The following is a 9,020-nucleotide window of genomic DNA, read 5'->3' as shown; positions in this document are numbered from 1 at the left end:
GCCTGGGCAACATTGAGCACTGAGTGAACGAGACTCCGTCTGCAATCCCGGCACCTTGGGAGGCCGAGGCTGGCAGATCACTCGCAGTTAGGAGCTGGAGACCAGCCCGGCCAACACAGCGAAACCCCGTCTCCACCAAGTTTTCTTATATATAAAGAAAAAAATCCAGCCTGAGCCCGTGGCGAAACCCTGGTCTCTACAAAAAAATACAAAAATTACCCAGGTGTGGTGGTGCATGCCATAGTCCCAGCTACGCAAAAGGCTGAGGTGGGAGAATTGCTTAAGCCTGGGAGTTCAAGGCTGCAGTGAGCCAAGATCACACCGCTGCACCCTAGCCTGGTCACAGAGTGAGACCTTGTCTAAAAAAAAAAAAAAGACATTTGACAGTCCGTGATACATGTTACATATTTTTTTCTAGTTGGCCATTTTTCTTCTGAATTGTAATAAATAGGCCATAAAGAGAAAATGAAACCCTTTGACTAGTGTTTCTTGGTGACCTAAAATTTTCATGTGTTGCAATTAAGAAAAAAATAAATTGAGTCCTGCTCAGAGAAGATTGGCTTCAATGTAGCAGGTCCCACACTTTAGCAGATAACCCTACATGTTCTACCAGTAGAAGGCGAGCCACCTAGAAGCCTGTCTCTAGCTAAGGGGGTGCGTCCCTGCCACCTTACAAAAGAGCTTCTCCTTTTTCCTTGGCCTGGCCAGGTGTCCAGTTCAGGAGGACGTGTGTGTGCTGCAGAAGGAAGGACACATTTAAATCATTTAAAAGGTATCCCCACCATGGTCTCTTTATCTATTGCAGTGCGGCAGACGGTCTGAAGTCTAAGTTCGCGAGCTGCCGACGGTGGCGCGGAAGTCTTTGGTCTCAGTCTGGAGAGGCGAGGGGGTGCAGGCCGCTAAGGACCCCGTTCACAGCTAGAGCAGAGAAGCAATCCCCTGGTAACCACATTTTACTAATTTCTCATCTGGTGGCAGGTGTCCAAATCAGTACAGTTTAGAACTAGCCGTGGCTCACAAGAAACAGCCCCATGGCCGCTGTGCTCCGGCCCAGCATGTTTATCAGGAATGAAAGGAGAGGCATTGCCAGCCCACCTAAGCCAGAGGCCCCAAAACCAGGAAAGCCCTGACTGCTCCCATCGTGACAGGTGTCTCCGAATTCTGCCCCGAAGACCCTGCGATGAAACGTGGGGGACTCGGCGCCTCCTTTCACTCCCTACAAATACAGACGTCGTCTCCCGACGGCAGTGGTTCTCCTGGCAGTGGGGCTTCTCCGCGAAGGAGGCGCCGCCGCGCTGCCATGGAGCCCCGAGGGCCCGGGTGTGGCTCCAGGTCCTGCCGTGGGGAACGCCCGCGGCCGCCTGAGTCAGGGTCACTGGCGACTCGGGCTGTATTTGCTTTTTAGGTGGAGGTAGGCAAGCGGTTGCGGCTCGGCGCCCTCGTTTTTCCCTCCTTTTCCCATCATTAGTTGGACTGAGTAATGCTGTGGAGAAGCCTTTCAACGCTGCTACCTTGGAGAGGGAAATGAATGTCCCTCTTTCTTGGAAAGGAGCTCTCACCGGGGCTGCACCTGCGCAGGTATCCCCACACAGGCTGCCGCCCTCGGTCCGCGAAGGAAGGGCCCCTCTTCCCTCCGCGGGCTGGGGGTGGCTGGCCCCCAAGGGGACGTCCTAGGGCATAGGAAACTGGGGGCAAGACCTAAGGCCCAGCCGCGCTTTGCAAGCCGCAGCTCCGGCGTAGGGCTGGGATTTCGGAGCTGTCCCGGGAGGGTGGAAGGAGCCTGTGCTGGGGTCTGTCCCGGACTGCGCCCCCTCCCTGCGGAGCCCACCGCCCTCCGTCCCACGGTTCTGCTCCGCAGGGAGGCTCGGCCCCATCTCTCTGGACGCAGCGGTCGGCCGTGCAGACCTGGGGTCGCCCCGGCCCCGCGGTAGAGGCGGGAGGCGGAGGCGGCTCGGAAGTCGCGCCCCCGCTGGGTCGCTAGAGGCTGAAGCGCAGGCCAAGCAGCGGAGCGAACGCGGGATCCAACCCGAAACCCCCGACGGCTGTGGGGACGGCCACGTTCTGCCGCGAAGACCCTTGCGATGAAAGGTGAAAATCTCAAGCTGAAATAGAGGCACGACCAGAGGAAAGGCTAATGCCCATTTGTGTGTGTGTGTGTGTGTGTGTGTGTGTGTGTGTGTGTGTGTGTTTTACTAGGAGGAAGGAAGATGAAGAAGAAGACTGGCTAAGTTCTGGCCGCTTCTTCGTCCGCCTCTGATATGCGGGCCATGTATGCAGGGGTTGGCGAGAGGGCAGGCAGCAGGTGTGACAGAGAACTGGACAGGAGGAGTCCGCGCCGCATCAGGGTGGCCGCGGGGCTGCTTCTCTGCCTGGAGGGCGCCGTGCTGCCCCTTCCCGGCCTAAGTCCCTCTGTGATTCGCAACTCGGTTTGTAGCCTGGAGGTTTCTCCCGCAACCACCCCACCTCCAGGTGACAACATGTGCCCCTCTCTCTCTCCCCTGCTGCTGGGGCTTTCCTCAGCTGTCACACTTAATACACTGCTCTGTCACTCCCCCACAAGCCTTGTGATGAAGCCAATTTTGAAATACACACGTGGAAGAATCTATCCAATGCAAGCGTATGTCTCAGCAGCAACAATGCAGTGAGCACCTCCACACTCACACCCAGTTTGAGAACGAACTATTTCCAGTCGCATGGATTAGCCCCTCTTCCTGCCCCACTCTCAGATCATACCCCTCTTGCTCTCCTGCCCCTCTTTCCAACCACCAAATTGAGTTTGCTGATAAACACCCCTGTATTTGTTAGTATAGATAAGGAACTTTATAGTATTGCAGTTATGTGACGTTTATTCTTTTGTGATGCTCTCTCTCTCCATGAAGTTCTTGGGATTTGTCCATATTGATACCTGTAGCCACAATTCATTAGTTTTACTGCTGTGAAATTGTATTCCATCATATATAGAGATTATAGTTTATTTTGTTGCTGATGGGCACATGGGTTGTTTTCATTTTTTCCCATTGCTAATGGTCCTCCCGCGAACCCTGTGTGTCCTGCGGGGTGCATGGGCAAGAGTTTCCCTAGGGCACGTTTACATTTACAGGAATGAAAGTGCTGGTCGTAGGGTGTGCACAGTCACCTCTTCTAGGAAATGCCAAACTGCTTCTCACAGTGGTTTGTACTAGCACAGGCTCCGCCAGCCGTGGGTGAGAGCTTCCACAGCTCCGAATCACCAACCCCAAACTGACAAACTTTTTAACTTCTGTCAATCTGGAGGGTGTGAAATGTATCTGATTGTGGCTTTAATTTGCATTTCCCTCATCAGTTACAAGATTGAGCATCTTTTCAGGTTTTTATTGTCCATTTAGGTTTTCTTTTATGCCCCTGCTATAGTTTGATATTGTCTGTTTTTCTCCTCCAAATCTCATGTTGAAATTTGATTCCCAGTGTTGGAGGTGGGGCCTAATGGGAGGTGTTTGGGTCATGGGGGCGGATCCCTCATGAATACTTTAATGCCCTCCATGGGGAAGGAGTGTGAGTTCTCACTCTATTCGTTCCTGCTTGTTAGCGAGAGCCTGGCACCTCCTCGCCTTTCTCTCTTGCCGAGTGATCTCCACACATGGGCTCCCTTGCCCTTCTGGCATGAGTGGAAGCAGCGTGAGGCCCTTGCCTAATGCCAGCTCCATGCTTCTTGCACAGCCTACAGAACGTTGAGCCAAATACAACTCTTTTCCTTATAAACCACCCACACTCTTCACAGCAACACAAATGAACTAAGACAGCCCTCATAAAAGCCTTCTGAAGTCTTTTGCACTTTTCCTATTGGTTTTTTTTTCCTCAGAGTTTTGCTCTTGTCACCCAGGCTGGAGTGCAATGGCATGATCTCGGCTCACCACAACCTCTGCCTCCCAGGCTCAAGCGATTCTCCTTCCTCAGCCTCCCAAGTAGCTGGGACTACAGGCATGCACCATCACGCTGGCTAATTTTGTATTTTTAGTAGAGATGAGGTTTCTCCATGTTGGTCAGGCTAGTCTCAAGCTCCAGACCTCAGGTGATCCACCCGCCTCGGCCTCCCAAAGTGCTGGGATTATAGGCTTGAGCCACTGTGCCTGGCCCCGATTGGGTTGTTTTGTTTTTCATGTTGACTTTTGTGCTGCAGCCTTTATACCTGCCTTGTGAGAGCCAACTGCGACCATCTATCTCCAAGGCCCTACTTGGTGACCTTACCTTAGTGGCTTGAAATTGGCCACATGGAAGTGTTTATATCCTGGAAACAAGCAAATGCTAAAAATAAGGACTTTTAGGGCCTGAGAGTCAGTTGTTAAACATCTTCCAGCACAACACTGTTTACAGGAGTTCTTTATGTACCCAGGTTCTAGTCACTTGTTGGTTACATGTGCTACAAATATTTTATCTCATATCATGACTTTTAAAAACATTCCCTTTGAGGTAACTTTTGATTAACAAAAATCATCAATTTCAATATGGCTAGATTTGAAAATGCGTCCTATATAGATAGTGCATTTTGTGTCTTTTTAAAGAATTTTTTCTACTCTAAGGATATTAAGAGATTCCCCCACCCCCATTTAATTTTGAAAGCTTTGAAATTTTGCTTTTTACCTCTGGGTCTTTGATATATCTGAAATTGATTTTTGTGAACTGTTGGATGGCAGTCCAGTTTCTTTCTTTTTAAAAAATTTAGATCTCTTATAAATCCTCAGAGACATAGAAGGGTGCATCATACTGATAGCCATGCTGAACTGAGTGAGGTATGGCAAATAATTCAACAACTGGGTTAGAATCAACTGTGGTAAGGAGATGGCCACACATTTCATTATTTTATGTCTGTCATTTCACATTTCATTATTTTACGTCTGTCATTTGGATGAACTGTCCCAAAACACTTATCTACGTGATTCCCAATCATAGAGGATTCATGCAGAAATTGGCCCAATTTTTCATATATCACTCTTGCCATTCGTTTAAGTAGGGCCCTCCCAAAATGATGTTGGGCTTGATGCTGTGACATGCTTTGGCCAGCAGGATGGGATCAGAGGCTTGGAAAAGCACATGTGCATTTTCACTCATTTCTTGGACCTCTGGCACTGCCATAAGAACAAGCCCAGCTTAGCCTGCTGAAGGGATGTGCAGGACATGGGAAGGAGGGCTGAAGTCATCTGAGATGAGCCAGGCCCAGCCAATCCACTGGCTGATCACTGATGAGCCAGTTAAGATCAGCCACATCCAGCCCAGAGTAGCAGAAGTGCCCCATCGTCCTGTGGACTCATGAGAAATAATAAAAGGTTACTATTTTAGGCCCCTAAAATTGGCTCCCATCTTCAGTGGGAGAAAGGAAATTTCCAGCTGGGTAACTTCTAAGTTTTGAAGTGGTTTGTTACAGAGCAACATCTAACTAATACGCCAGTTATCTGAGAGTACTCCAGACCCTTGAGGCTCTCAGTGGCATTGTTTTATTTATTCAAGCTATAATATTTATTGAGTACCTTCTATGTGTGATTCCTTAAGGGTACTACTTGAAAACTTCAGTCGAATTTTCCCTTTAGTTTTAATGGGAAGGTCAAGGTTATGTTTCTGTTATCTCTACCAAGGTGGAGTATTTCACATACCTGCCCAGGTGCTCATTGCAGCAGGCTAAGACTTTAGCAGCACTTTGGAAGAACCAAGATGTAAGCATAATGGTTCATGAAACTCTCTCTTTTAAATTTTAAGGCCATTTAAAACTATGAATGTACTACTGAGCATAGCTTAGGCATTCTTCTTTTGGTTCCAAAATATTTTGCTTTTATCTTCTGTTATTTTACTCCCAATTTACTCTTTGATGCAAAAACTATTCATCAAAGAGTGTCAGGCAGTGTATTGGTCTGTTTTCACACTGCTGATAAAGACATACGTGGGACTGGGAAGAAAAAGAGGTTTAATTGGACTTGAACTTCCACATGGCTGGGGAGGCCTCAGAATCATGGTGGGAGGTGAAAGGTACTTCTTACGTGGTGGTGGCAAGAGAAAATGAGGAAGAAGCAAAAGTGGAAACCCCTGATAAGCCCATCAGATCTCATGAGACTTATTGACTATCATGGGAAAGACCAGCCCCCATGATTCAATTACCTTCCCCTCGGTCCCCCCTACAACAAGTGAGAATTCTGGGAGACACAATCCAAGTTGAGATTTGGGTGGGGATACAGCCGAACCGTATCAGGCAGTCTGGCTATTTTCATGGTAGTTGAAGAAAAATGGTGCCAGGTTCTGCATTCCCCAGGGTCTCCTTGTTCTTTTGTCTTTGCAGGCAGGATCAGTTCCCTACTCCCTCCTTCCATTTCTGTACTGCCCACCCAGCTGGCTCAGTTCCTTTCCAGGTAGAAAATACTGGTGGGACTAAAACCCAATGTTTTACCATCATTCCGAAATTAAGAAAGACTCATTTTCTGTACGAGGACTTACCCAAATTCTTTTAAATAGTAACAGATGGAAGTTTCAGACCATTAAGAGACAGAAAGTTGAAGGATCTTCTTTGCTGCCTGTCCAATTACTACTAATAGTAAATACAATAATTAGCATTTATTCATCGTTACTGTGTGCCAGGCACCCTTATAAGCATTATAGATATTACCGACTCATGTTAATCTTCAAAGCAATCTTAGAACACAGCGACTATTCTCATACTGTTTTACAGATGAGGGAACTGAAGCCTAAAGAAGTCAATGAACTTGACCAAGATCACACAAATTGGCGGTGTAATAGAGATTCAACCATCCAGCTCCAGAGTCTGCATTTTTAAACCAAGATAGCAGTCAGCTGTGTTCAGGCATCACCTGCACTGTTTACAGCCCTCTGATGAGTGTGTGTTTGTTTCAAAAATCCAAGCAACCCAGAATCCCTGAGCTGGCAGAACACACTTGGTTTTAGGAGTAACACAGTCCACCTCCAAAAACCCTTTGCCTGGAGTCATCAGGTAACATTTTTGTCCTGCCTATGCTCTATTGTGCGCGCGCTCTCTCTCTCTTTGTAACATTTAAGAATACCTTGCAGATATCACAACCATTTCCAAACATTTCAGCCTGTGTCTCAAAACAAGGACATTCTCTTATATAACCATAATATAATTATCTAATTTAACATTGATTTTTGACATCGTTGAAGAGTGCAGGCCACTGTTCCGTACAATGTGTTTTACTTGAGTTTGATGTTCCTTTGTGATTAGATTTGGGCCATGCATTTCTGGCAGGAATGGTGCTGTATTCTTCTCAGGACATCAACATGATGCTGGTTTGTCTTGTTACTCATGTTACTAACCTTCATTCAATATCATGGTAGTATCTGCCAGATTTTCCCATTGTAAAGGTATCTTTTTTCCCCTTTAAAATTAAAAAGTAATTCATATAAATAAATCTATTTCTCATTTAACTTCCATCTAATGATTTGAACATCCATTGATGTTTTCTGCCTGAATCAATTATTCCAATGGTGGCTACAAAATGGTGGTTTTCTAATTCCACACCATTCCTTGTAAAAAAGAATGTTCATTCATTCATTTTATAACTTAAAATGATAGCATGTATCCTGTTCTTAGTCACCGGGTTACAATCCTGTCATTATTCATTTTTATGCTCAGATTATCTCAGATCTGGCCAGTGGGAGCCTCATCAAGCTGGATCCTGGGTCCTTTGTTTTGCCCTAATCAGTTTTCTAGGGCTTCTATACTTTCTGGCACAACAAAATATTCTAGGCTCATAGACCATGTAAGATTCAGGGTTCTCCAGAGAAACAGGGCCAACAGGTCATCTATACATATGTAATAATGAAGACACATCATAATTGAGCTTATTAAAACTAAAGACAATAATATTGAAAACAACCAGAAAAAAAAATGACATTTTACCTACAAGTGCCATTTGAATGACAGTGGATTTCCTTTTTTTCTTTTTTTTTTTTTTTACTCTTTCTTATTATTACTATTATTATTATACTTTAAGTTTTAGGGTACATGTGCACAATGTGCAGGTTAGTTACATATGTATACATGTGCCATGCTGGTGTGCTGCACCCACTAACTCGTCATCTAGCATTAGGTATATCTCCCAATGCTATCCCTCCCCTCTCCCCCCAACCCACAACAGTTCCCAGAGTGCGATGTTCCCCTTCCTGTGTCCATGTGTTCTCATTGTTCAATTCCCACCTGTGAGTAAGAATATGCGGTGTTTGGTTTGACAGTGGATTTCTTATTTGAAACCATGGGTGACATAACCTCTTATAAAAGATATATTGTCGTAATAAATCTTTTTTATATTTAAGGCCAGAAGGAACTGGTACAACATTTTTCAGGTGCTGAAAGAAAAGAACTGTCAACCACAATCTCTATCTGGCAAGACTATTTTACCAAAATGAAGGGGCACTAAAGACATTCTCAGATGAAGGAAAGCTAGAAGAATTTGTTAATTTCAGACCTATCCTTAAAAATTGACTAAAGGAAGACCTTCAGCAGGAAGGAAATAATAAAAGAAGGAGCCATGGAGCATAAGAAAGAACAACATAAAAACGAAGCATATGAGTACAAACCATAGACCATCGTTTCTCATGTGAGTTTTATTTTAAGAATCTGAAGATCAAAACAAAAATTATAGCATTATTTGATGCTCAAGATAACATTGTGAAAGGGGCCAGGCACGGTGGCTCATGCCTGTAATCCCAGCACTCTGGGAGGGCGAGGCAGGTGGATCACCTGAGGTCAGGAGTTCAAGACCAGCCTGGCCAACATAGTGAAATACCGTCTCTACTAAAAATACAAAAAGTTAGCTGGGTGTAGTAGTGAATGCCTGTAATTCCAGCTACTCGGGAGGCTGAGGCAGGAAAATTGTTTGAACCTAGGGTGCGGAAGTTCGCTTCATTGCACTGCAGCCTGGGCGACAGAGTGAGACTCTGTCTCAAAAAAAAAAAAAAAAAAAAAAAAAAAGAAAGAAAGAAAGAAAGAAAGATAAGGGACCTAAATGGAAGAAAGGTTTCCACAT

The 9,020-nt window shown here is 45.7% G+C and overlaps 1 long non-coding RNA gene across 2 annotated transcripts; it reads left to right on the top strand.

Moving 5' to 3' along the window:
• The first annotated feature begins 810 nt into the window (after nucleotides 1-810).
• LOC107966913 (uncharacterized) lies at nucleotides 811-8,776 on the top strand. 2 transcript variants are annotated; one of them, XR_001706970.3, is made up of 3 exons: nucleotides 811-942; nucleotides 6,689-6,967; nucleotides 8,308-8,776. It is a non-coding gene; the product is annotated as an uncharacterized LOC107966913 (long non-coding RNA). The 2 variants fall into 2 exon arrangements; XR_001706971.3 differs by lacking the exon at nucleotides 811-942 and adding an exon at nucleotides 1,916-2,088.
• The last annotated feature ends 244 nt before the right edge of the window (nucleotides 8,777-9,020 follow it).

The sequence above is a fragment of the Pan troglodytes genome, chromosome 8 (assembly GCF_028858775.2).
Source record: "Pan troglodytes isolate AG18354 chromosome 8, NHGRI_mPanTro3-v2.0_pri, whole genome shotgun sequence".
NCBI classification, from domain to species: domain Eukaryota; kingdom Metazoa; phylum Chordata; class Mammalia; order Primates; family Hominidae; genus Pan; species Pan troglodytes.
This window is presented reverse-complemented; position numbering and strand designations above follow the sequence as displayed.